The 27,953-nt window shown below is 45.2% G+C and overlaps 2 long non-coding RNA genes across 2 annotated transcripts in view; one reads left to right on the top strand and one right to left on the bottom strand.

Annotated features, from left to right (window-relative positions):
• Nucleotides 1-27,953, bottom strand: part of LOC137207981 (uncharacterized) — a 50,688-nt gene that overhangs the window by 6,568 nt on the left and 16,167 nt on the right. The window lies entirely within an intron of this gene.
• On the top strand, nt 450-27,915 carry LOC137207982 (uncharacterized). Its single transcript, XR_010935419.1, has 3 exons — nt 450-718; nt 26,583-26,771; nt 27,832-27,915. It is a non-coding gene; the product is annotated as an uncharacterized lncRNA (long non-coding RNA).

Genomic DNA, 27,953 nt, shown 5'->3' on the forward strand with positions numbered 1-27,953 from the left:
ACGGCCTTTGCTCTGGAGCTCCCCACATTGTTGATGAAGACTTTGTCAGATCTGTATTGAAGTCTGAAGCTCCCTTGATCAATTCTGCTTTCTCCCATGTTTTATCTTTCATAAGTATAACACTCCTCCCACCCACTATAAACCTCTTGCATTCCTAACTCCACTTTAGCATCTGCTTCACAGAGCACCCGAACGGACACACCACGCTTTGCTACCCCACAGGCATTCCCATTCCACTTCTACATCTTCCCTCACCAAAGAACCTTGATTTGGGGCTCAGCTAAGAGGCAGAAATCCCTTGATCTCTGAAAGATAGGTTGTTCTCCAACCCCAGCTGATAAATCATGATTCATCTTAAGTAAGAGCAGTAATCCTATTCCCCTTCAGCAATGATTGGTCCAGGATGGGCACATGATCCAGCTCTTCACCCCAATGGAAGGTCAGGGGAAATCTGGGGATTAACTTCATTAATAACATAGAACTTCAGGAGGTGAGAGCCTTTTGCCCCTGCCCCTTCCTTCCTGCTTTGATCAGTGTCTTGTGATCACATGATGTGGGGCACTGGAAGCAGCTGTCATGGGTGATACGTCTGAGAACTAAAGCCAACTGCTGGAGATGACAGAGAAGAAAGATGAGAAGAGCCTGGGTCCCTGAGAACACCATCAAGCCACTGCAACATCTTTGGAGCTGCCAACCTCCAGACATTTTGTTATAAAAGGTAACAACATTTTTTCTTTGCTTAAGCCACTATGAGTCAGGCATGCTGTCACTTACAGTTGAAAATATCATAACCAATGCAGTCACCTTCCCAATGCCCTATTGCAGCGGTCCTCAACATTTCTGGTGTCAGGGACCGGTTTGGTGGAAGACAATTGTTCCACGGACCAGGGAGGGGCGGGGTGGGGAGATGGTTTCGGGATGATTCAAGCTCATTACATTTAATGTGCACTTACATTTAAATGCACATTACATTTATTGTGCATTTCTATTATTATTACATTGTAATATACAGTAAATAATTATACAACTCACCATTATGCAGAACCAGTGGGAGCCCTGAGCTTGTTTTCCTTGCCACTCACTGACAGGTTTTTTTTTTTTTTTTTAATTTTATTTATTTATTTTTGGCTGTGTTGGGTCTTCGTTGCTGCGCGTGGGCTTTCTCTAGTTGTGGCGAGCAGGGGCTACTGTTTGTTGCGGTGTGCGGGCTTCTCATTGCGGTGGCTTCTCTCATTGTGGAGCACGGGCTCTAGGCACACGGGCTTTAGTAGTTGTGGCGCACAGGCTCAGTAGTTGTGGCTCACGGACTCTAGAGCACAGGCTCAGTAGCTGTGGCGCACGGGCTTAGCTGCTCCGCGGCATGTGGGATCTTCCCAGACCAGGGACTGAACCCGTGTCCCCTGCATTAGCAGGCAGATTCTCAACCGCTGCACCACCAGGGAAGTCCCGCTGATAGGGTTTAGATGAGTCTGCAAGCAGTTGATTTATTATGGTCTCGGTGCAGTCAAACCTCTCTGCTAATGATAATCTGTATTTGCATCCACTCCCCAGCACTAGCATCACCACCTCAGCTCCACCTCAGATCATCAGGCATTAGATTCTCATAAAGAGCACGTAACCTAGATCCCTTGCACGGCATGGGCAGTTCACAGTAGGGTTCGTGCTCCTATGAGAATCTAATGCCGCCACTGATCTGACTGGAGGCAGAGCTCAGGCGGTAATGCGAGCGATGGGGAGCAGCTGTAAATACAGATGAAGCTTCACTCGCCTGCCGCTCACCTCCTGCTGTGCGGCCCTGTTCCTAACAGGCCACCAACCGGTACTGGTCTACGGCCTGCTGGTTGGGGACCCCTGCCCTATTGCCCAAATTGCAAGGAAGGAAACCAAACCTAGCAAACCCTTGAAGGTACAGAGCTCAGAGTTCCAGCTGAGGTATTTGGACTTTTCCTGGAACGATGTTTAGAAAATCCACCCGTCTCCAAATTGCCAACGCCTAAATATGACACTTACTTCTCTGTTGCTTCAAATCCTCCCATGACTCACCATTGCTCTTAGGAGTTCAAAATTCTCATTGTAAGGACCTGCAATCTGGCCCCTGCTGTCCTCCTGGCATCACCCCTGACCCTCCTCACTTCATATTTAGGCCCCAGCCAGACTAAGTTACTTTTAGTTCTTTAATATCCTATCTTGGCTCTAGCCTTTTGCATGTGCTAATTCTTCTACTTTCCCCCATTTCATCTGGCCCTCTCTTTATTCTTCATGTCGCAGCTCAAATGCTGTCTCTTCCAGGAAGACTTCCTTGATTTCTAGACAGGATTCAGTAAACCCTTAGGGTACCATTGCACCTTATGCTTTCCTCTGTTAAAACACTTATCAAACTAGATTGTAATTGTCTGTTTTCATGACTGGTGGACTTGTTCTTGCTCTCCACTATGCCACTTCCAGCTCTTTTTCCTAACTGCTGGCCCTGCTGACCAAAAGCTGCCTTAGCCTCTCAATTTGATTGATGACTGTTATTTTGATCCGCTGAGTTCTCTTCCAAGCCTTCACTTCCCCACTCCTCCCACAATTGTAGGGGACCTACTTCCTATAATAAATCCCTTATCCTATGGGATAGTCACTGACAGTGACTCTGCTCTGCTCCGCTGATTGATACACAGTCCAGGGCAGACACCATCTTCTGGCTTTTGGGTGGAGACATGATCCAGGCCCCCGTCCAGATAATTCTACTTTCCCATCCACAGTGATTGGTTCAGGCATGGGCACCTGACCCAGTCCTCGCCAATGACAGCCCGCCCCAGGATTTATGCTAGAACAACGGGAAAGCAGAAGCAACGTTTCCACTACTGCTACTGAGCTGGTTGTTTGCAAGCCTGGAGCTGCTGGTGATCAGCTCCCCACAATGAGGAGAGGGCCTGCCAGAGAATGAAGTCAACAGAAAAGAAAGCAGGATGAAGAAAGGGAGAGGCACAGACGCCATGTGACATCACTTGATCACCTGTACCCACCTTTATCTGAAGCTAAACCTTCCTCTGGGCTTCTTCTGTTTGTAGTTCAAGCCAGTATGAGTTAAGTTTCTGTACCTTCCAGTTGAAAGAGTCCTGGTCAATATGGGTGAACAATAACTATCTATTGAGTGAATGAATCCCAAATTGTCAGTGGCTATATACTTCTCTTATCAATTCCTTTTATTCATTTCTTTCCTTTTAGAAGAAAAGAAGGAAAGAATTTACAGGGTTGGTGTCATATGAAAAATGATAGTAGAATCCTAGGAGGGGGTTCTAATCAACCCTTTTTTATTACATTTAGGGGAACTGAGGCTCAAAGAGGAGGTATAACTTGCTTAGGATCATATGGCCAGATTTTATTAGAATCAAAATTAAAGGCCAGGTTGAGAATGCATAATCTGAGTCTGATCATGAGGAAGTATTGGACAAATCCAAAATGAGAAACATTGTTTTAAAAAGAAAAGACCAAAGTATTACTGAAAAATGTCAATGTCACAAAAGACAAAGGCTGTGAAGTGTTCCAGATTAAAGGAGACTAAATAGACATGACAACTAAATGCAATATGTCACCCTAAACTGGACCCTCCCTATACTGGAAGAGAAAAAAAACTTAAGGACATTATTGGATCAATTAATTAACAAAATTGGAATACAAATTAAAACGTTATCAATGTTAAAGGTACTGAGGTTGATAACTGCACTGGGTTTATGTAAGGTAATATTCCTATTCTTAGGAAATACTTAGTGGTGAGGGGCCATGATATATGTGACTTACAATCAAAAGGTTCAAAAAATTATGTAAACACAGAGACAGAAAGAGAGAGAACACAAATGATAAAGAAATTATAGAAATATTAACAATAAGTGCATTGGGGTAAAGGGTATCTAGATATACTTTGTTCTATTTTTATTCAACTAACTTTCCTGTAGGTTTGATATTATTAACAAATTCAAAAATTAGAAACAAAAATTAAAATGTTAGAGACCAGACTCCCAGGCCAGCCCACTCTTACTCTCTGTGTTGTGAATGCTTGTAAAGAGCTTCAGGCAACTTTGAGACTTACAAGGAAGGTACAATACTCAGTCCATGGTGGGAGAGTCCCGATGAGTTAGTAATGTTTTTTTTAAAAAAAAAATTTATTTATTCATTTACTTCTGGCTGCATTGGGTCTTTGTTGCTGCGCGCGGGCTTTCTCTAGTTGCAGCGAGCGGGGGCTACTCTTCATTGTGGTATGCAGGCTTCTCATTGCGGTGGCTTCTCTTCTTGCGGAGCACGGGCTCTAGGCCCGTGGGCTTCAGTAGTTGTGGCACGTGGGCTCAGTAGTTGTGGCTCACAGGCTGTAGAGCGCAGGCTCAGTAGTTGTGGCGCGTGGGCTTTGTTGCTCTGCAGCATGTGGGATCTTCCTGGACCGGGGCTTTAACCCATGTCCCCTGCATTGGCAGGCAGATTCTTAACCACTGAGCCACGAGGGAAACCTGAATTATTAATGTTTATCACGTGCAAGAGCTTCATAATAGAACATTCAGAGAGCAAAATAGGAGAGGCCTGACCAGCTTTAGAACCAAATAGTCTCTGAGGAGTGGCCACCTCCTTGCCTTAAAATTTATAGGCTGAAGGTAGATCCATTGGGGTGCTTTGGGCTGAAGATAACTGTATACTCAGTTAAGAGGGCCTTAAATGATGAGGACATTTTTAATCTCAGGTAACAATAAACCGGCAGGTGGAATGTTTCAGGGTTGGATAGTTCAGCATCTCAGTATTAGAGCAGTGAGTCAGCTTCTGGAGGATTCCCTTGGTCTTTCTCTCATGGTCTCAGAATGACTGCTACAGCTCCAAATGTCACAACAACACCCAAAGGCTATAACAAGACACCTGTGAAAGAAAAGGGGTTGGGGGACAAAACTTCTCTTTCTTTTAACAAGAAGGAAAATCCTTCCCAGAAGCCCTCAGCAGACTTTCCCTGCTGCCTCATTGGCCAGGACTGGGTCCCAAGCTTACCCCGAGACTAAGACAAAGGGAGACAGGATTGCTATGGCTGGCTTAGACCAATCAGAATTCATTCTCTGGCCCTGGCATGTTGCTCTTCAACAACAAAATTAGGTTCTGTTGGCAAGGAAGAAGGGGAATAAAGCAATCCACAAAGTCTGCTTCGTGGTTTTGATGGTCTCCTAAGTCAGTGCCTTAGTTCTCCTTTCGTGATCTGGACAAAAGGGCAGCTTGGACCCTTCTTGGCACAACAGTGCCAAGAAGTCCAGAGCCCCTGAGCACGTAGGGGAGATATATGGCCTAGAACAGGAATTCTACACAGAAAACAATTCCCCTCTCCTGTCCAGCATTCATCCCCCTATCGTTTGCTCACAGCACCCAGTATTTCTTTGGGGAACTTCCCCTCCCCCATGTCTAGTCCCTGAGGTTCAGGTGAGACTGTCCCTACCCCAAGAGACAAGTGACCAGTCCTGGACAATCAAAGCATTGCCTCCCTTGAGTGACAGTGATTGGTTCTGAGATAGGCCATGACCTCAATTAGTCCAATCAGAGTGAATGTTGGAACTTCAGCAGAGTTTGTGCATGTCACTTTTGTTCACATCCCATTGGCCAGGACATAGTCACACAGACATTCCTATCTGCAAGGGGTTCTGGGAAATGCAGTCTTTGGCCACCCAGCTAAAATTCAGGGATTTTGCTACTAAAAGAAAGAGAAAGTCCAAACGTCCTGTCCTGGCAAGGCTTTGTCTTTGTTTTCCGGAAGGAAAGCCTTCCCAGTGGACTTCAGCTTACTTCTGGTTGGCCTGAACTGTGTCTCATGGTCTCCGCTGGCCAGAAGGTGGCTAGGAAAATGAAATATTTAGCTTCCTGGCTTCTCTAGTAGAGGAAGGCAAGAGGGAGGAGGACTGGGAATGGGCAGCTTGAACAGGGTGCCCAACTGTCCCAGTTTGCCTAGGACTGAGGGGGTTCTGGCGACACAGTGTTAAAACCCACTTCAGGAACTGCAGCCACCCCTATGTGACTTGAGACCTTAACCCAGTTCGAGAGGTGTATCCTCTGTACCACCTCCTCCCCCTGACAACCTTCTCTTTCCCTTCATTGCTTCCTCTCTGGCTAAAAGGTGGCTAGGCCTCTGCCCTGCCCTGCATCTGCTTACACTAAGTCCTAACTATTGGACCTCCCTGGTCCTCAACTGTGTCCTGTGTCCTGGGAACCCCAGTGGTGCCCATCCTCCTCCCAAGTTCCCCGTGTCCCCGCCATCTTGTTTCCCTATCATCTCAGCCCCTGAGAGTCCAGGGCTTGCAGAGCTCGACAGGAGAGACGCTCTTGCTGGTCTCACTGAAACAAAGTCAGGACTTGAACTCCCAGCCCAGGGCTCTTCCTTCTGTACCCTCAAAATCCTTAGTGCCTGTCATTCAACTGACCAGACATTTCTCCAGAGCTGAGATGAACTCTCTCTAAGATGTCCTTGTGGTCAGCAGAGGGCAGAGGACATGGCATGAAAAAGAAACACTCAAGAAGCACTCTGTGAAATACCCCCTAGGGTCCCCCTCTGGCTCCCAAATGATCTCAGGAACTACCTGACCTGTCCAAACAGAATTTATCATTTCCACTCCATCACACCTGCCCTCCCCCATCCTCTAACAGCTGGGGTGGCTTTTAGACCCCAATACACAATACCAACAACAGCCTGATATAACCCAGGGTTTCTCAATATCCACACTATTGACATTTGGGGCCAAATAATTCTTTGCAGGGAGGAAGGGACTGTCCTCTGTGCTGCAGGACGTTTAGCAGCATCCCTGGCTTCCGCCCACTACACGCCAGCAGCCTCCTCCACTGTTGTGACAATCAGAATTGTCTCCAGGCATTGCCAAAGGCCTCCAGGAGACAAAAATCACTCCTGGTTGAGAACCACTGATATGGACCATTGATATTTTCTTAATATTATATAAAATGTAACAACAAGCCACTTCAGAAAACAGAGTCACTTCCATTGAGCTGTAGATACCATCTATGTAAAAACCTCAAACTCGCCACACAATGCAGCTTGGAGTAAAGGCCCTGGCAACCCCTGGCAGCCAGTTGGCTTCTCCCAGTGGGTCACACACAGAGATTCTGGCACCGCTGCCACTCTCCCCACCACAGCTCACACAGAACAATGGAGCTCTCTCTGGCTCTCCAACCTTATCTACACCCTGCACTTAACTCTGCTTTACTGGGCAGCTTTGTTTGTCCTAAGGCAATTAAAAAAGTCTTCTTGGCCTACACCCTCTGTAGGCCCATTAACAGACTTAACCTGGAGCTTCTCAGCCTCAGCACTGTTGACATTTGGGACCAGATAATTATCTGTAGTGGATGCTATACTGTGCACTGTAGGACGTTTAGTAGCATCCCTGGCCTCTACTCAACTAGATGCCGGTGGCACCCTCCTTTCACCAATCCAGTTATGACAACCAAAAATGTCTCTAAACAGCCACATGTCCTCTGGGGGACAAAATCACCCCCAGCTGGGAACCACTGTTAACTCTTACTACAAACCACTGAGGTTGGTTATATCATTACCATTTTACAGATGAGGAATCCAGGGCTTATGGAAATAGGATGACTTGCCCAGATGGTAAAGGGTAAAATCGGGGATTAGAATGAATCTCTAAAACCACGGTTTCCCAAATTCTTCAACTGATAAAATTCTTGTTAACAGAGGCCCCGCTGCATCTGGACCTGTAGAGAAGGGGCCAGCATTCCATATTTCCCACAGGATGGCTTTCCAGACATCAGCAATTTCCAGACACAAGTAAATCTCCATATTTCACCGCCTACATCCTCTGTCCTTAGAGATTTCTCCTCATTCACACCCCCAATGTTATGAGATCACCTTGCTCATTGAACAAAATGCGCCTTTAACATAATAATTCATACATATTCCAAGTAGGACTAGCAAATGGAGTTAATAAAGTCATCGTCACTAGTTGTCACCTATGAAAAGAACAAAAAGTCCTCAAACGGGGAATTAAGCCAACAGTGTTTGTCTAAGAACTGTTAACTCTAACTCCTGCTGGACGTTGGGCCCTTTAGCTGGCTTCATTTTAAGGCCCACAACAAACATCGGAAAGTAAGAACTCTTCCCATTTTAAAGAAGAAACTGAGGCACAAAGAGAATAAGTGACTTGTCCAAAACCACACCGAAGGTGTTATGACATGCTAAACCCATTACTATGTTACGGCCTTAAAATGATTCACTTGGACTATTTAAGATTCATGTGTGTGCATGTGTGTGTGTGCGTGTGTGTGTGTGTGTGTGTGTGTGTGTGTGTGTACACGAAGATACATGTGTGTGTGCACACTCACTTGGACACAGAAACATTGGGGATTGGGGACAAGGAGAGGCCCAACCTTCCCCTTAAACACATGGCAATCCAGTCCCTTCCCCCACCGCCCGCACTGAGGGTCTGTGAGCAGGAAAGAAGGCGCAGGACTGTTACTAGCTAGGCAACCACCAGTGTCCACCGCATACCTCCCTCACTTCATGGACGGGAAAGGTCCCACCACAAGTCAACTGGCAGGACTGGACCTCGGGCCCACTGTCTGGGCTGTCAGTCTCTCCACACAGCCTGTTACAACTGGGGACTGTCTACTGGGGGCTGTTTCCTAGGGAACATCACTCAGCCACTGGTCACACAGTTACTCAGGAACCCCCTGTCCTTCACCAACCCAGCCCTTGGGAAGTCTACTCAGAGCCCACCTGCTTGAAGAATAGGAGCTGACCCTCTGGTCACTAGGGGATTCTGTCCACAAAAAACCCTGTGAGTCATTCTACAAGGCTCCAGGGAAAAAGGACTCCCAGACGGGGGCCCAGTCCAGAAAGAATTAAAACCTTGGCCCAAGGCCCAGACTTTCAGGGAAACCAGCTGGCCTCTTAGGGGCTGGGCGGGGGGCGGCGACAGGGAGGTCACCTTGAATTGAGGTCTCTCTGGACGGAACTGTTTTCTTATTTAATCATTCATTCATCAACTATTTATAGTTGTGACATTTATTCCTGAATTCAACAGATATTAATTGGGACAGGCTAGGTAACTCTCACTTTTAACTATACACTTTTTTTTTTTAACTATACACTTTTGAATTGATTGCATTCGTTATTACAAAGAGCCTGTGCCGCTTGTGTTTGTTAAGCTTCATCTTTAGTTAATTTTTAATAATGAGTGATACATAAGCACATTCGCCCTGTGACCACCGTGATGCGAGGTAACTTACACCATGATGCATGGGTGGTAGCTTTCCAAACTTTTTTTGTGCATTTCCATACAGACCCATAGAAAATTATAGAATCATTTTGTGTGTGTGTATATATGCTTCTATGAATTAGTCTGTAATTTTTTAAAAAAGGAATGAAAATTGAATCTATTGAGGTGCTATTATGTGCTGGGTGTGGCTAGGTCCTAGAGATACCGCAGTAAACAAGGCACAACTGCTCCTTGCGTCTCGTGGGGGATACAACCGAACAAAGAGATCATTATACTACAATCTATTAAATGCAATGAAAATGGAGGGAACGGAGCTGTGGGAGAGCCCAGAAAGGGTATCCATCCCAGCTCAAGGGTGTATATGGAATCAGGGAGTATTAGTCAGGTGTATTTATGTTGCAAGTGAGAGAATACCCACCAAACTAGTGAAATAAAAGTGGGAGAGGATGACTTACTGAGTTATAAGAAATCAAGATGTAAAACTGCCTTGAGGCATGACTCCAGAGACTGGAACAATATCAAAAAATACATGTCTCTGTCTCTCCTTTCATCTCTCTCTCCACCTTTCAGCTCTGCTTTCCTCTGTTTTGGATTTGCTTTCAGACAGGCTTTCTGCACCTGGTGCCAAAGATGGCCACAAGCAACTCCAAGCTTGCTTAATTCTTGTAACTGGCAACCCCACTGGGAAGGGAGATCCTCTCTCCCAAAAATTCCAACAAAACTCCAGTGAGTCTCATTGGCCTCCCTGGAATGACGTGCCCATCGAGGAGCCAATCACTGTGGCCAGGGGAATGGGATATGCTCATTGGCCAGGCTCACCCGTGGAGCCAGGGGCCCATATCTGAACCCCATGGATAAAAGCTGGGGAGGCAGTGGCTCCCCAAAGGAAAATTGAGATGCTGTTTTCTGATCCAGAGGAAACAAACGTTGCATAGGCAAGATAAAAGATCCCCACTGCAGAAAGCTTCCTGGAGAAGTTGACCTCCAATCTGAAAACTCAAGGATGAACTGGACTATGATAGGTGACAGGGAGGTAAGGAGCAGAAAGGGTGCTCCTGGCAGAGGGAACAGCGTGTACGAAGGTCTGGAGAGCACTGCTTGTTCCAGAAAATGTGAGGGGTTTACTCTGACTGATGGGTACTGTAGGAGGAGGGAGAGGAAGAGATGAGATCAGAGAGAAAGACCGGATGCCTTTAGGGAACAGCGATTTTATCCAGCCCCCTCCCACTCCTTCCCCCACCTCCCCACCCCCATCCCACTCCAGGGATCATGACTCAGTCATGGGGTTTTCACACTTTCCTGCTTCAAGCTTGGCAGTTTCTATATCTAAGGGGATGTGTCATTCATCAGCAGATCATGTCACCCCACTGAAACACTCTGTGGGTTCCTGAATGTCAGCCGATTATCAATGATTAGCCCACAAATCTTCCAGGGTTGCACAAGACAAAGGAATTCCAACTTGAAAATCAAGGGAGGGGCTTCCCTGGTGGCTCAGTGGTTAAGAATCCGCCTGCCAGTGCAGGGGACACGGGTTCGAGCCCTGGCCCAGGAAGATCCCACATGCCGCAGAGCAACTAAGCCCATGCACCACAACTACTGAGCCTGGGCGCCACAACTACTGAAGCCCGCATGCCTAGAGCCCGTGCTCCTCAACAAGAGAAGCCACCGCAATGAGAAGCCCGCGCACCGCAACGAAGAGTAGCCCCTGCTCACTGCAACTAGAGCAAGCCCACGCACAGCAACGAAGACCCAACGCAGCCAAAAATAAAAACAAACAAACAAATTAATTAATTAATTTAAAAAAAAAGAAAGAAAATCAAGGGAGCATTGATACATATACAGTCCGGTGCATAGCACACAGATGTGCAGGAGAGATTTGCTCAACTGGAAAGAGGGAATCACATTCTAACTAGGGATACAGCCACCTTTTATTGATTATGTCCTGTTCTCTAGCAGCTGTCTCCTTTCCTCCTCAGAAAAACCCTATGAAGGAAATGCTTTTGCTATCCCATTTCACAGATGAGAACTGAGGCTCAGAACTTAAGAGATTTGCCCTAAATCTCATATGCATGATCTCTTTTTAATCCCCACAACGGTGTGTTCCCATTTCAAATATGGAAAACTGAGGCCCAGAGAATTGAAACAATTTGCCAGAGTTACACAGCAAAAGTAAGGTGGGGTAGGGGGGCTCATACATTGCAGGTGGGAATGTTAAATGGTACAGCCATTTTCAAAAAACCAGTTTGGCAGTTCCTCAAAATGTTAAACATGTAAAAAGAAGGAAGTAATGCCATTTGCAGCAACACGGATGGACCTAGAGATTGTCATACAGAGTGAAGTAAGTCAGAAAGAGAAAGACAAATATTGTATAATATCACTTATATGTGGAATCTAGAAAAATGGCACAGATGAACTTATCTGCAAAGCAGAAATAGAGTCGCAAATGTAGAAAACAAATTTATGGTTACCAAGGGGGGAAAGGGGGATGGGATAAATTGGGATTGACATATATACACTACCTTATATAAAATGGATAACTAATGAGAACCTACTGTATAGCGCAGGGAACTCTACTCAGTGCTCTGTGGTGACCTAAATGGGAAGGGAATCTAAAAAAGAGTGGCTATATGTACATGTATAACTGATTCTTTTTGCTGTACTGCAGAAACTAACACAACATTGTAAAGCAACTGTACTCCAATAAAAACTAATAATAATAATAATAAAGGTTAAACATAGCATTACCATATCACCCAGTCATTCCACTCCCAGGAATATACCCAAGAAAAGAAAACATACATCCACACAAAAACATGTACACATAGGTTCATAGCAGCATTATTATTATAGCCAAGAGTAGAAGCAACCCAAATGCTCAACAACTGATGAATGGATAAATAAAACGTGATATACCTTTTTCACAGAACTAGAACAAAAAATTTCACAATTTGTATGGAAACACAACAGACTCCAAACAGCCAATGCAATCTTGAGAAAGAAAAACGGAGCTGGAGGAATCAGGCTCCCTGGCTTCAGACTATACTACAAAGCTACAGTAATCAAGACAGTATGGTACTGGCACAAAAACAGAAATATAGATCAATGGAAAAAGATAGAAAGCCCAGAGATAAACCCACCACGTATGGTCAACTTATTTTTGATAAAGGAGGCAAGAATATACAATGGAGGAAAGACAGCCTCTTCAATAAGTGGTGCTGGGAAAACTGGACAGCTACATGTAAAAGAATGAAATTAGAACACTCCCTAACACCATACACAAAAATAAACTCAAAATGGATTAAAGATCTAAATGTAAGGCCAGACACTATAAAACTCTTAGAGGAAAACATAGGCAGAACGCTCTATGACATAAATCACAGCAAGGTCCTTTTAGATCCACCTCCTAGAGAAATGCAAATAAAAACAAAAATAAACAAATGGGACCTAATGAAACTTAAAAGCTTTTGCACAGCAAAGGAAACCATAAACAAGACCAAAAGACAACCCTCAGAATGGGAGAAAATATTTGCAAATGAAGCAACTGACAAAGGATTAATCTCCAAAATTTACAAGTAGCTCATGTAGCTCAATATCAAAAAAACAAACAACCCAATCCAAAAATGGGCAGAAGATCTAAATAGACATTTCTCCAAAGAAGATATACAGACTGCCAACAGACACATGAAAGAATGCTCAACATCACTAATCATTAGAGAAATGCAAATCAAAACTACAATGAGATATCACCTCACACCAGTCAGAATGGCCATCATCAAAAAGTCTACAAACAATAAATGCTGGAGAGGGTGTGGAGAAAAGGGAACCCTCCTGCACTGTTGGTGGAAATGTAAATTGATACAGCCACTATGGAGAACAGTATGGAGGTTCCTTAAAAAACTAAAAATAGAACTACCATACAACCCAGAAATCCCACTACTGGGCATATACCCTGAGAAAACCATAATTCAAAAAGAGCCATGTACCACAATGTTCATTGCAGCTCTATTTACAATAGCCAGGACATGGAAGCAACCTAAGTGTCCATCGACAGATGAATGGATAAAGAAGATGTGGCACATATATACAATGGAATATTACTCAGCCATAAAAGGAAACGAAATTGAGTTATTTGTAGTGAGGTGGATGGACCTAGAATCTGTCATACAGAGTGAAGTAAGTCAGAAAGAGAAAAACAAATACCATATGCTAACACCTATATATGGAATCTAAAAAAAAAGGTCATGAAGAACCTAGGGGCAGCAGAGGAATAAAGACGCAGACCTATTAGAGAATGGACTTGAGGACACGGGGAGGGGGAAAGGTAAGCTGGGACGAAGTGAGAGATTGGCATGGACATATATACACTACCAAATGTAAAATAGATAGCTAGTGGGAAGCAGCTGCATAGCACAGGGAGATCAGCTCAGTGCTTTGTGACCACCTAGAGGGATGGGATTGGGAGGGTGGGAGGGAGGGAGACGCAAGAGGGAAGAGATATGGGGATATATGTATATGTATAGCTGATTCACTTTGTTATACAGCAGAAACTAACACATCATTGTAAAGCAATTATACTCCAATAAAGATGTGAAAAAAAAATGTGGTATACCCTTACAAGGGAATCTTACTCAGCAATAAAAAGGAATGAAGTAATGGCACATGCTACAGCATGGATGAACCCTGAAAATGTACTAAGGGAAAGACCCAAAGGAGCACATAGTATATGATTTCGTTTATATGAAATGTCTAGAATAGGCAAATGTATAGAAACAGAAGTTAGATTACTGGTTGCCTAGGTCTGGGGTGGTGTGGGGGGATTGGAGGGAAATGGGTAGTGACTAATAATGGATACGAGATTTCTTTTTACGGTGATAAAAATATTCTAAAATTATGGAGATGGCAGCATGGCTCTGAATATATTAAACACCATTGAACTGGACACCTTAAATGGGTGAATTAAGTGGTATGTGAATTATATCTCAATAAAGCTGTTAAAGAAAGTTTTAAAAAAGAAGTAAGGGGATGGACCTGTGACTATGACAGCAACCACAACTGCTGTTTGAACATCTGCTCCTACTATGTGCTTAACTGAGCCAACAAAAGGGGGGAGGGGGACAGAACATATTAGCTCACTTCATGGAAAAGCCCACAGGCATTTCAGGTATGGCTGGATCCAGGACTCAAGCAATGTCAGTGGGGCTTTGTCATGCTCAGATTCGCCTGTACTGCCTTCCTTCTCAAGCAGGTGACAAAGAAGGTCTCAGTAGCTCTAGGCTGCTTCTCTCTTACCATCCCCACCACCCTGGGGAGTACGTTTTTCACCTAGTTTTAATAAAGGTTTGAGGGAGGGTTCCCATTGACCTGGTTGTGGTCGCCTTTGAATTAATCACCGTGGCTAGCTTTGATGGGCCAGGACTGATGACATGACCTACCCCAGAGCCAAGGGGCATGGTCAGTTTCACCCAAACCACATGGTCCAAAGTGGAAGTGGGTGAATCCCCAAAGGAAAGTTGGGATTCTGGGCGGGTATGAGCCGCAGATGCCCACAGTATTGGGCAACACTACACTGCCCAAGTTTGATTCCTGTTTCCTCCACATGCCACTGTGACCTGGGCAAAGTACTTAACCTTTCCATGCCTCAATGTCTTCGTCTGTAAAATGGAGATAATAATAGTGTGTCCCTCATAGGACTGTTCTGAGGCTTAAATGAGATGAATTCAGTAAATTCAGACTGGGGGGTGCCTAGCAGACAAGTATTCATTATATTATCTGATACTATCACACACATGCTACAGAGCCATCGCCAGTTACCCGTGTCACTTTTGGGACAGCAAGAAAGTAGATGATAAAAATATCAATTGCTGGTCAAACAGGAGTTTGGGGGCAACTGTGAGGAAATGGGAAGGACAGCCTGGGCACTTCTGAGTGACTGGATCAGGGCTACTTACGGTACCTCTACTTCCTCCAGCAGTGCACCTGCCACTGTGTTGTAACTGCTCAACTCCTCCAGACTGTGAGATCCCTCTTCGATTCTTAGTGGTTATGGGTTTTGAAGTTCATGTAATTTTAGAAAAAGAGCACAATCTATAAATATGAAATAGGTAAGAAAATATTTATTGACAAGGAAAAAAAATAACTCACCTCAAATTACTGGATACTTGGAGAGTCAAGACCCCTTCCTCTGGAATCTCTTTAGGCAGTTTACACAGAAATACTTCCCGATTGCATCCTGGCTGCCCCTCACTCACCCCAGAACACTCTAGAACTCCTAATACCTCCCAGTACTCGTAAATCATAGTCAATCTGCATTTGAGCCCAATAAAGATTTTTCAATAAATGTTTGTTGAATGACTAATTGGTCAAATGGCTACACCCCTTATTAATCTTCACAATGGACAATCCACACCCACACAGTAAGAGCCAGATGCTTTTTTTTTCTTCCTTTAAACAATGAAGATCCTGCCAAACTCACGCCTCTGAGATGAGACTGACCTGGGTTAACTCCTGGTTCTGAGTTCTGCTTTGGGTGAATCACCTCCTTTCTTGGAGACTAAATTTTCTCCTCTGTGCAATGGGCATAGTTGAGAGGAATAAATGAGAATGGTCTGGAGCATGTAAGTAGTAACACAGTGCCTAGAACATGTGTCTAATAAATGAACTTTGGTTATTTTTCACTTTTTAGTTATTTATTTAACCAGGTAATACTTCCAAAAACTACAGAAGGGTGAAAAAGTGGGGCTCCTTCCTCCATGTTCCTTTTTCCACCCAAGACGCAACCACAATTACGGGTTACAAGACAGTTTCAAATTTATAGAAATGCTGTAAGAATAATTCAGAGAATTCCAGTACGCCCTTTACCCAGATTCACCAATTTTTTTTTTTTTTTTTTTGCGGTACGCGGGCCTCTCACTGTTGTGGCCTCTCCTGTTGCAGAGCACAGGCTCCGGACGCGCAGGCTCAGCGGCCATGGCTCATGGGCCTAGCCGCTCCGCGGCATGTGGGATCTTCCCGGACCGGAGCACGAACCTGCGTCCCCTGCATCGGCAGGAAGACTCTCAACCACTGCGCCACCAGGGAAGCCCCAGATTCACCAATTTTTAATATTTTGACACCTTTGTTTTATCATCTTCTCTTTCTTCATGGGAATATATTTATTGATTACTAGTATATTTTTTTCTTTTTCTTTTTCTTTTTTTTTTTTTTTTGTGGTACGCGGGCCTCTCACTATTGTGGCCTCTCCCGTTGCGGAGCAGAGGCTCCGGACGCACAGGCTCAGCAGCCATGGCTCATGGGTCCAGCCGCTCCGCGGCATGTGGGATACTCCCGGACCAGGGCACGAACCCGTGTCCCCTGCATCGGCAGGCGGACTCCCAACCACCGCACCTCCAGGGAAGCCCGGATTTGTTTATTTTTTTGTAAAAATTTATCTTGGAGTGCATTCCACCTTGATACAATCTTTTCCAAGGGTAGTTATTATTTTAATAATGGTGAATCAATTTTATTTTAATGATGGTTGCTCCTGTTCAATTCCTTTGCTGGTTTTCTCCCTGTCTCTCTGACCTTGACCATGTTGGATGTGCCCCACAGCTTAGTCCTTGGATACCTTCTCCAATCTAATCGCCTGCCTTGAAATACTATCTAAACACTGACTTCCCTGAATGGATGGCTTCAGCCCAGACCTCTGTCCTGAACCTCAGGCCCAGATCTCCATCTGCCCCTTCCACATATCCACTTAGAGATCTGACAGCCATCTCAAAATGGGTATGCCCCAAATCCAGCTCCTGAATTTCTCCCCACCCAAACTGCCCCAACATGTTTCTAACCATCTTAGTTAATGTCTCCTTCATCCCTCTATTTGCTCAGGCCAAAAATGTGAGCACCATCTTGGATTCCTTTCTGTCTCTCACTGCCTCCTACATCCAATCATCAGCAATTTTTTTGGCACTACTTTCAAAATACATCCAGAATCCATACTCCTCTGTTGATACCATCTCGGGCCAAGCTACTATCATCTCTCACCCAGATTATTGCAGCAGCCTCCTCACCGGTCTCCTTGCTTTCACCTTTTTTCTCAATAACTTACTCTGAAAACAGCAGCCAACATTATGGTAGAATCAGATCATCTCCCTTCTCTGCTCAAATCCCCCCATGGCTTCCTTCTCACTTGGAGTAAAAGTCAAAATCCTTACCCTGACCCCCAAGGCAGGGGATCTGGTTCCCTGCAATTTCTCTGACCTCAGCTCCCTACTCTCCTTTCTGGCTGGAACATTCTTTCCTTCCATCCTCACCTGGCCCACTCCCTCTTCTTCAAGTCTTTGCTTAAATGTCACCTTCTCAGGGAGGCATTCCCTGAACACTGTTAAAAATTGCAAACCCCGTCCCCAAACTTGTCTTACACTCTGTGTCTCCATCTCTGTCTCCATCTCCATCTCCATAGCACCCATCACCATCTAACATACTATATATTTATTTGTTTATTTATTGTCTATCTCCCTCCACTAATAAGTCAGCTCCAGGTAAACAGAGACCATGTCTGTTTTCTACACAGAGGCATCCCCAGTACCCAGCACAGTGCCTCGTAGGTGCTTAATTAATATTTATTGTATGAATGAATGAAACATCTTTGTACCAACCACAAACCTTGTCAAGAGCTACATACATAGTGTCTGGATTAATGAAATGAAGATTGAACAGCTCTAATCCCAGCTGTAAGATCAATGAAATGAGGCTGCTGTTCCGGTGACTTATGGAAGTTCCCCTGTCTAAACAAGTCTCTCCCAAGGTCCAGGAGCTGATAACATGGGCAGTCAGGCTGGCTGGCACCAGACTGGACCCAGATGTGGTAATCAGGCCACATCACAGGGAAAGGGGAACTTTGTGGCCAGAGGCTCCAGTGGTAGATGCCAAGCTGAGCATTTGGAGGGGAAGCTGACGCCTGTACCTCGAGCTGAAACAGAAACTGTGGTGGCTGGCAAGGAAGGATGCCCCGACCTGTGCCTTTTGGCCCCTCAGCCACTGCTGGCTTTCTAATACACTACAACTATCTTTTAGAGGGAAATTTTTATTGAAGTGTAACATACATACAGAAAAGTGCACATACACAAGTGACAGCTCAATACGTTTTCACAGAGGCAACACACTAGGGTAACTAGCCTCCAGACCAAGGAACAGAAATTGTCCAGTCCCCTAGAAGCCTCCTTCCAGCCTCTATTGCCACCCTGAATGGTAACCATTACCCTGATTTCCAACACCAATGGTTATTTTTACCTGTTTTGAACTCTGTGTGTTGGCACAATACAGCATTAATTCTTTCATGTATGACTTCTTTGCACAACATTAGGTTTGCAGCAACAGCGTTTGACCCTGCCTCTTCCTCCACAAGCTCAAACTGGGAAAGGGGACCTAATAATAACTCACCTCGCTGCTGGTTTCAATGTGCCAGCAATTCCTTGGAGCCTGAAACCCATCTAGTGGGCTGGAGCTGTTACCGCTCCCATTTCACAGATGAGAGCACTGAGGCACAGCCAGGTTAAATAGTTTGCCCAGCTAGGAAGTAGAAGAGTCTACATTTGAACCCAGGTCTGTTTGATCTCTGAGCTCATGTTCTTACCTATCATACACATTTCTTATCAATAAAATGACCCTTTACTAAGCACCCCCTTTGGGCTGGACATTGTGCATGAGCTTTACGCTCATTGATTTTCCCAGCCCCTGCATGAATAATATGCCTTTATCCCTGCTTGACTGATGAAAACAGGATTCGGAGAGATCACATAGCCATGAAAACAGAGACTTAAACCTTACTGTATTGATTCCAAAATCCAATGCAGGGTGATATCAGTATCCAGTATTTAGGTATATCTTTCAAATACACCTACTGAGTTTTTCAAAGAAGAGACAACAACAATAGCAGTTGTAGAGCCTCTCTGAGCCAGATGCTTTGGGCAAAGATTATGAATGATTCCCCCCAATATCTGTTCCTTCCCCTCTTCCCTAGTAAGAGAACACCTGACTCTTAGCTGGACACACAGCTTCCCACAGCTTTACCACATATCCCAGGCTTCTTTGCAGCAAGGTGGAGTCATGCGACTAAGTTGTAGCTAATGGAAAGCTCCTCTGCTACATATCCCCTGGACCCACTTCTGCGTCGTGACCTTCACAAGGAATGGGCAATGCTCTTCCCTTCACTGTTTCCTTCCAGCTGGCTGAAATGACAGACATGGTGTTGGGGAGCCGTCTTGGACCATGTGGAAAGGATGCCTCTCTAGGGATGGAGGAGCAACAAGGTAGGAGCCTAGGCCCCACCCCATGGAGCCATCCTGGCCCTGGAGCACTCATACCCCCTCAGATCCAACATAGATTTAAAAAAGAAATTAAAAACTGCTCTCTTCACTGAAGTATACATTTTTGAGTGTTTAAAATGGTGAATTTTGCGTTATGTGTATTTTATCTCAATTACAAAAACAACTTCTCCCTTGTTAAGCCATGGTTATTTGGGGTCTCTAGTTTGTACTTTAATATAATATAGTATCTTCTGTTCATAATCTTTATTTCTTAGATCAGCATCAAGAGAGAGGGAGTATGGTCTCTCCTTCATGGTTGAGGGGCTGAGGCTCAGAGCCAAAGTGATTTGCTCTAAATCAGCACCAGAGTCCACCCTCTGGGACACCAAGTCTTTTTTTTTTTTTTTTTTTTTTTTTTGCGGTACGCGGGCCTCTCACCGCCGAGGCCTCTCCCGTTGCAGAGCACAGGCTCCGGACGCGCAGGCTCAGCAGCCATGGCTCACGGGCCCAGCCGCTCCGTGGCATGTGGGATCTTCCCGGACCAGGGCACGAACCCGTGTCCCCTGCATCGGCAGGCTGCGCCACCAGGGAAGCCCTGGGACACCAAGTCTTTTGTTCTTTCATTATACTGGGAATTGGCAAACTGTGGCCTGTTGGCCCTTGCAGCTGAAAATGGTTTTAACATTTTTAAAGGGCTGAAGAAATGAGAAGGAATAGGCAGAGAAGAAAAAAGAGAAGGAGGAGGAGGAGAGGAATATGCAAAAGAGGACTTACGTGGCCTACAAAGTCTAAAAGATTTACTATTTGACCCTTTACAGAAAAAGCTTGCTAACCCCCTGAATTAACACCATTTTTTAAAAACGCTCAGTTTCTCTGCCTGGGAAATGAGGGATTAAATATTTATTTAATAAAAGCAGGGAGATATGTGTTACAGTCACACACGGCTCTCATGGATCGAGAGAAGCAGCTAGGATGGGAGGATATAAAGGGTTTGCACTGGATAAGCCAACCCGATTTACTGAGAGGCCACGGGCTCCTGGTGGAAAGATGCTGGATTAAGACAGGAAGCTAGGTTGCTGTTGCCTAACTGAATGACCTTGGGCAAGTCCCTTCCCCTGTCAGGGGTGCTGGTTCTCATCTACACATGGAGAGCTTGGACTACATCTGTCCTCTTGGCTTTATCTACTCGGTATCCAATTCCCCATCTTTCCCCGACTTCCCTGGGAGGCCCCTTCCTTACTCCCTGTCCATATGAAACAGATGGAGCTAATTCCATCCTCGGCTCCAAGGGAGTACAAATGCCCTAAAGCAGGCAATCAATACCTCATCCCTCTGCCCACAGGGACTGGTTCAGGGATAGGCATGGGCCCCAGGTGGACCGATGAGTCAACCCTCAGGTTTTTTCTGGAGTCGTTGGGAAAGCATTGCTTACTTTCTGCTGGGCTAGACCAGTATGAAGAGAGCCTGAAGCTCAAAGGTGGCCACTATTGAGAGAGTAAGAGAGAGACTGAGTCCTGATAACTTACGAGTCCCTGAATTTAGCTGTACATGAAGCCAGCATGTCCCGGGACATGCTATTCTCCATGAGCTAAATGTTCTTTTTTTTTTTTTTTTTTTGGCTTAAGTCACTGTAGCAGATGATGTTGATCCTCTGCCCATACCCCCTTGGCAATCATTGTTTTGATGCTCAATGGCTTCCAATTCCCAGCCTCTGTGCTCTCTGTCTGAGGGCTTTGCCCCGCATGAGCATTTAGTACAAACAAACTGAGAATGCTGGGGGGGGGGGTCACCCTCCCCAATGACTGACAGGAGTCGGTGGGTAAATACCCTGACTCCCTTGCCCACTGAGTGGGCAGTTCTGAATTGTGTTCTACTCTGTGTCCCAGAGTCCCATGATGGGGTTGAGCCTCAGCCGCCTAAAGTGACTGCCTGCTCAGTGACTCCCCTTATATTGGCTTCTTTCCCTTCCCCGTCTCACTTACCACTTCCTTCATCAGCGCTTCCCAGAATCATCTCCCAGATGAACTACTTGCTCACAAATCCTTATCTCAGATCTGCTTCTGCAGGAACCCAACCAAAGCATTTCCTAAGATCGGTTTTTCTGTCACTCACAGCCAAAAGTGCTCTGGCTGACATGCAGTTTAAGCTTTCTTAGAAAATCTTTGGCTCATAACTATATTTCTCCAACGTGCTTTTCAGCTGAAAAGCAGTACATGCACTGACGTATGGTGGGCCCCAATAAGAGAACCCCTGCCCTGATGGCCCCGGGACAGCTCGGTGACCCACCCTGCCCACTCCCTCTCCCTCACACAACATCCTTTCTCCAAGCCCAGTCATTCCGAGGCCCCAGCCAGCTCCCCTGGCAGCCCTAGGAGATAGCCCCAGTTCCTTCCTAGGACTCTCTTTCATCTACAAGGCCTGCCAGTGATAAGACATTCCACGTCATCTTCCTGTCCCTGACCTTTGAAAGAAAGGTAACCGTCTAGGACTTGTGATGTTACCACTTGGGGATAAAAGCAGTGGGAACAGGGAGGTTCCTAAGAGGTCATCATTCATTCACTCATTCAACCGATATTTATTGAGTGCGTGCACAAGGCATTTTAAATTGCAAACAACAGAATCAACTAGAGCTAGCTTAAGGAACAAGGGATTTATTAAAGGTATTAGGTGGTACCACAGTTGCTAAATAACCCCACTGTAGCCAGGAGCATCAAAGCCAGGAGAAATAAAAAACTTCACTGCTGAACTATATTCCAACAGAAACATCTCTGCTGCCTCTGCTACGTGCTCAGGACTTAGGGAGCTAGGGGCTGGCAGCTAGAACTCCACTATTATTCCCTAGAAGGACCAGATATCTCCACCGTTGTGCTTGCCAGAAGATTCTACCACTTGGCATCCCCACAGCTTATTTTTGCCTCTAAGGCTTACCAGGGGAGACTGGACCACATGAATCACTCCTGCTTCAAAGAAGTCTGGGAAATCTAGTTTTTCATTTTCTAGCTGTTACAGTACAAGAAGCCACATTACAAGGGGATTGGGACAAGTGTTGAGTGAGCCAGACTGTAATGCCTGCCACAGGCCACCAACAGTGATAAAGTCAGAGGAGTTCCCTGCTTCCCAAGAGCTCACTGTTGAGAGAGGCAGACCAACACTAAAGAATTAATTCCAGGAGGGAGAAGCATTACTTAAGGGACATGTTTTCAAAGTTATGAGAACACAGACCAGGAGGACCTAACCCATTCCTACAGGGTCTCCTGAAAGAGGTGTCACTGTATATGACTGTGAAGGTGTTTAGAGGCTAACCAGGTAAAATAAGAGCAGGAGGAAGCAGCATTTCAGGCAAAGGGAAAGAATGTGCAAAGGTCCAGTGGGAGGGAAGGTGAGGGGTATGGGTGGAATTGAGAGAAGGAAAGTTGATTGGAGAATAGAGAACAGGGGGAAACAGGGGAATGAGATAGAGGGGTGGGAAGGGAAAAGGCCATGACCTTGTAGCCCATGTTGAGGAGTTCAAACTGTCTCCTAGGGGCAATGGTGAACCACTGAAGACTTTTGAGCAGGGCAGTGACATAAAAATAACTGTTAATGTTTACTGAGCACTTATTCAGTACTAAACCTTTTCCTAAGCTCTTAACATGTATTATTTACTATATATTTGCAATAATCCAATAGGTTAAGTTCTATGGACCATGACCATAAGTTTCTCTGCCTCTCTATGCCTCAGTTTCCATTTATACACAATGGGAGTAATAATAGAATTTACCACAAACGGTTACTATGAGGATTATAATGAGGGTTTGGCACACGGGGAACTGTGTATGTATTAGCTTTTGCAACTATTGTTCCCCTGTTGCAGATGAAAAAGCGGATGCCCAGAGAGATTAATCAACTTGCCTGACATCATACAGCTAATAAGCAATAGAATGGACGGAACAGGGGTGGGGAGGCTGGGAGGTGCTAGTGAGCATGGAGAAGCCATTTCTGGACCACCCACTGGGGCCCACATGGTCAGCCTCTGCTCTGATCACTTGGTGCCCAGGTCATATTTCAATATCACCTCTGGTATTACTATACATATAATGTTGTTTTGTGACTTTAATATTTACATAAATGGTATCATACTAAGAGTTTACTTCTGAAAGTTTCTTTTCTCATTCAACATTATATTTTTAAGACCTCTTTAGATCTAGTTTATTCATTTTTGCTGCTCACTGATATTCCTTTCTGGGGATATGTCACAGTTTGTTATATCCACTCACCTGCTGACACCTATACTGTCGGTATCACTTTTGGCCTATTATGGGTGAAGCTATCCATCCTTACAGGTGTGAGAGCTTCTCTACGGTGAATACCTGGAAGTGGGATTGCTGGTCACAGGGTGCATGCCTTTCAAATGCCAAACTGCTGTCTATGAAAGTTTCTGTTTCCCACTTCCTCACCAATAATAATACCACCATCACATATGGCGCTAAGTCTGTGCCAAGTACCTTTCTCAACATTTAACATGAAATAGCTCATGTAACCCTCCTAAGAAACTTTGAGTTAAAGACGATTCTCATCCCCATTCAACAGATAGAGAAACGGAGGCACAGAGAGGTGAAGTAACTAGTCCCAAATCACCCAGCTAGGAATGGCAGCGCATGGTACCAACCCGAGGAAGCTGGTTCCAGAGCCTGAGCTGTTAACCACTCCTCTACAGTTTGCTGGGTTTTGATTTTCAAATTGTTGCCAGTCCACAGCTGTGAAATGTCTCTAAATGTTTTAACCTGCATTGCCTGCTTTGGAGGGACCTTGAGGCTCTTGCCATCCATTTGTTGGCTAGTCAGGTGTCCTCTTTGGAAAAATGACTCTTTATAGACTTGGCTGCCCCTGAATTTCTGATCTTCAAAGCAAATGTTCCTGGAAGCCAGAACTCCAGGCAGGGCCTGGCACAGAGTAGCCACTTGGTAAAAATGTACTGACTACCTGCTAGTGTCTCTCACCTGCCCTTCCTCTTAGAAGCCGGATGCTAAGTAATAAAACTTCTGCTTGGATTACTGGCTGATCATCTGTGTTTTGGGCACATGAGCAGCTCCCTGTCCCCAAAACCATTTCCCCCTCTTGTGATCTGACTCTAGTCTACCTCCCTGACCTCATCTCCTTCGACTCCCCCTTCCCTTGTTTCTCATGAACCCCACTGGCCATCGTCCCATCCCTTCCATCAGCCATCTTCACTCCCACCTCAGGGCCTTTGCATATGCTATTCCCTCTGCCAGGAACACTCTTCCAGTGGTGGCTCCATCTCATCCTTCTTGCCTTGGCTCAAATGCCACCACCTCAGAACGGCTTTCCTGACTCCCCAGAGGAAATAGAGGCATGAAGGGATTAAGCATAATTGTCAACAATTATACAGCTGGAGTATTGGTAAGATTTTAAAATTATGTTATCTTACTATCTGCCTATGTTTCCAATTTTTTTCTAAAGTGGTGATGTATTCCCTACATGAATTTTTTTACCCCAAATTTAAAATTAATTAAGAGCCAATCCTGAGAGGACAAATGAGTTTCTGGGGTTCTATTTCCCAATCCTCCTGGCTCAATACTTCAGCAGTGCTGAAATAAGATCCTAGCATTTTGCAACCTTCAGGATTTCCTTACTCCCCAATCCCACTCCACTTGACTATTATCTGCCCTTGGCTCTGAATCATAAACTTGAAAGGAAAGCCTCAGATCCAAAAGCCTCTCTGCTAAACAACGTCCCCTCCCTTGTGAATGTTTCTGATCTGCAAAATGGGGATAATAAAAGCACTTATTTCACAGGGTAGTTAGGAGGATCCAGCGTCATGGTGCTCAAAAAATATCTAGCAGGAGGACGGCTACTACTGTGGGGAAACCACACTGTGAAATGAGTCCGGAATCATACAAACCCTGGATTAAAGCCTGGCTTGCTGTGTGACCTTGAGCAACTCACTTGATCTCTCTGAGCTTCAGTTTCCCCATCCGTGAAATAAAGATTTAAAAATCCATTCTAAGTCCATTAGCATGCCTTTTGCTAGAAAAAAGGAACCAATAAAACACAAATTGGCTTAACTAGAACAGGCTATCCTGCTTCCCTCACAGGATGTCCAGGTCAGGCCAACTGTAGGACAGAGGTAGTTCTAGCAACCTAATGATATCATCAAGGACTCAGGTTCTTTCCGTCTCTCTGTTCTTCCATCTACAGTATTGGTTTCTGCCTAAGGCTGGTTCTCCTTGTCATCGTAGGATGACTGTCAAGAGCTATCAGGGCTACAGGCATTCTCTTTCATGTCCGGTAGGAAAAGAGGGTCACTTCCAGACCCTCTCCTGAAAGTGAGGAAGAACTTTCCAAGAAGCCTCCGGCAAACGTCTCCTCACTTCTCATTGGCCAGACTTGGGTCACATGCCCATTCCCAAACCAATCTCTGGCAAGGGGATGCAATTCCCATGATTGCCTTACATTAATTGGGTCCCAGGCCTGTGGCTGAGCTAGAATGGATATCAAGGAGTCAACTACAACTGTCCATTACACCTGCCTCAAACGGTTGCAGGGGGAATGAAATGAGATCGTGCTTGCAAAACCTAGCACTCCGTAGGTGCTCAACTAATAGTAGTTCTTATCACAATAATTATCAACATCATGATCATCATTTGGGGGCTTTGGCATTAGACAGACTTTGATTAAACACCAGTTCCTCCACTTCTTAGCTGTGTGGTCTTATGAAAGCTGCTAAGCTTCAAATCTACTCTGTAAAATGGAAGTGGTAAGTGTTCCTATCCCGTGTCATTACTGTGTGGCAAAAAGTTAATCATGCATTGTTTTTTTTTTGGCCTTCCCAGTAGCAGCTTGGGTGGTCCTTTCCCCTCCTCAGTAGATGTGGTCCAGGTGAGGGAGACTCCCTTTTGTCTCCGGGAGCAGATGCCTTATCCTCACCTGGATTCCTGCATCCCTCAAGTCATTGTGACTGGCTCAGGGAAAGCATGTGATCCAAAGTGAACCAATGACAGGCAGCTCTAATACTCTGCTGGTGTTGCCAGGGAAAGGGGTGCTCTTCTCTCCCTAGGATCGCTGAGCTGGGAGGACAGAAGCTGAAGATGTCTTGGTCACCTCATGGGAAGAGCCTGCCTGAGAGTGAAGCCAACAGAAGGGAAAGCAGAGATGGGAGATGAAGAGAGACACAGGCCTGTTGACACTGTTGAGCTCCTGAATACAGCCAAGCCTGAACCAATTATATCGCTGGACTTTTCCTTATGTGAGCCAATAAATTCTCCTTTAAACTAGTTTGAGGTTCTGTTACTTGCAGTGATGAGTTTGGAGTCCAGCCCAGTTTGGCTTATGTGGGGAATCAGAAAAGGAGATAGTCCTCTGAGGGCTGGACCATACCTGCCTGAATCAGCTTAGTGTCTTGAGAATTTTTCCCAGGCCAATGCATAGAATAGAACTCCAGAAATATCTGGAGTTAAAAGCGGAAATATTCTGATGAGTATCTCTCTGGACTTTTCCTCTATGCTTATAGTAAACAGACATATATACACATAGAGGAATATGTTTTACAAAAGTGGAATCACACTATGTTTTCAATTCAAACACCACCTCCATAGAGAGGCCCTCCATGACCACCCCATCTAAGTAGCTCCGCCTCCCTCCCACTCTCTTGCATTAAAACAGTGGACGTCAGATTGGGACTTGAACCCACACGCTGGGACTCGAACCCAGCCAAAACCCACAGTCTTTTAATTGAGATCACACGCCTCTTTTCAGGACTTAATGAAGCTCAGGTTCTTGATGTCTCATCACAGAAAAAATTCAGTGAGAGACAAAGTGATAGATAAGAAGTGGATTTATTTAGAGAGAAACACACTCCACAGACAGAGCGTGGGCCATCTCAGAAGGCGAGAGTGGCACCAGAATATGGGGTTGTCAGTTTTTATAGGGGTGGGTAATTTCACAGGCTAATGAGTGGGAGGATTATTCCAGCTATTTTGGGGAAGGGGGTGGAGATTCCCAGGAATTGGGTCACTGCCCACTTTCTGACCTTTATGGTTGGCCTTGGAACTGTCATGGCGCCCGTGGGTGTATCATTTCGCTTGCTGATGTGTTGCAATGAGCATATACTGAGGCTCAAGGTCTAGTGGAAGTTGATTCATCTGCCATCTTGGACCTGTTTGGTTCTAATCAGTTTATGTCCTGTCCTCAGGCTGTTATTCTTTTAAAGGTTGTGCCCTGCCCCTTTCCCTCCTGTTTCAGCATCATAGCAATTTTCATTACCTAAATTAACTTTGTTTTCTTGTTCTCTCTTTCTCTTCTTCCAGAATTTCTGCTCTACCAGGGCAGGGGTTTTTCTCCGCTCACCACTGCTGTGTCCCTAGTGCCTTGAACAGACTGGCTAAGAATTCAATACCTACTTGTTGAATAAATATCATTCTGTAGTTGG

The sequence above is a fragment of the Pseudorca crassidens genome, chromosome 15 (assembly GCF_039906515.1).
Source record: "Pseudorca crassidens isolate mPseCra1 chromosome 15, mPseCra1.hap1, whole genome shotgun sequence".
Taxonomy (NCBI): domain Eukaryota; kingdom Metazoa; phylum Chordata; class Mammalia; order Artiodactyla; family Delphinidae; genus Pseudorca; species Pseudorca crassidens.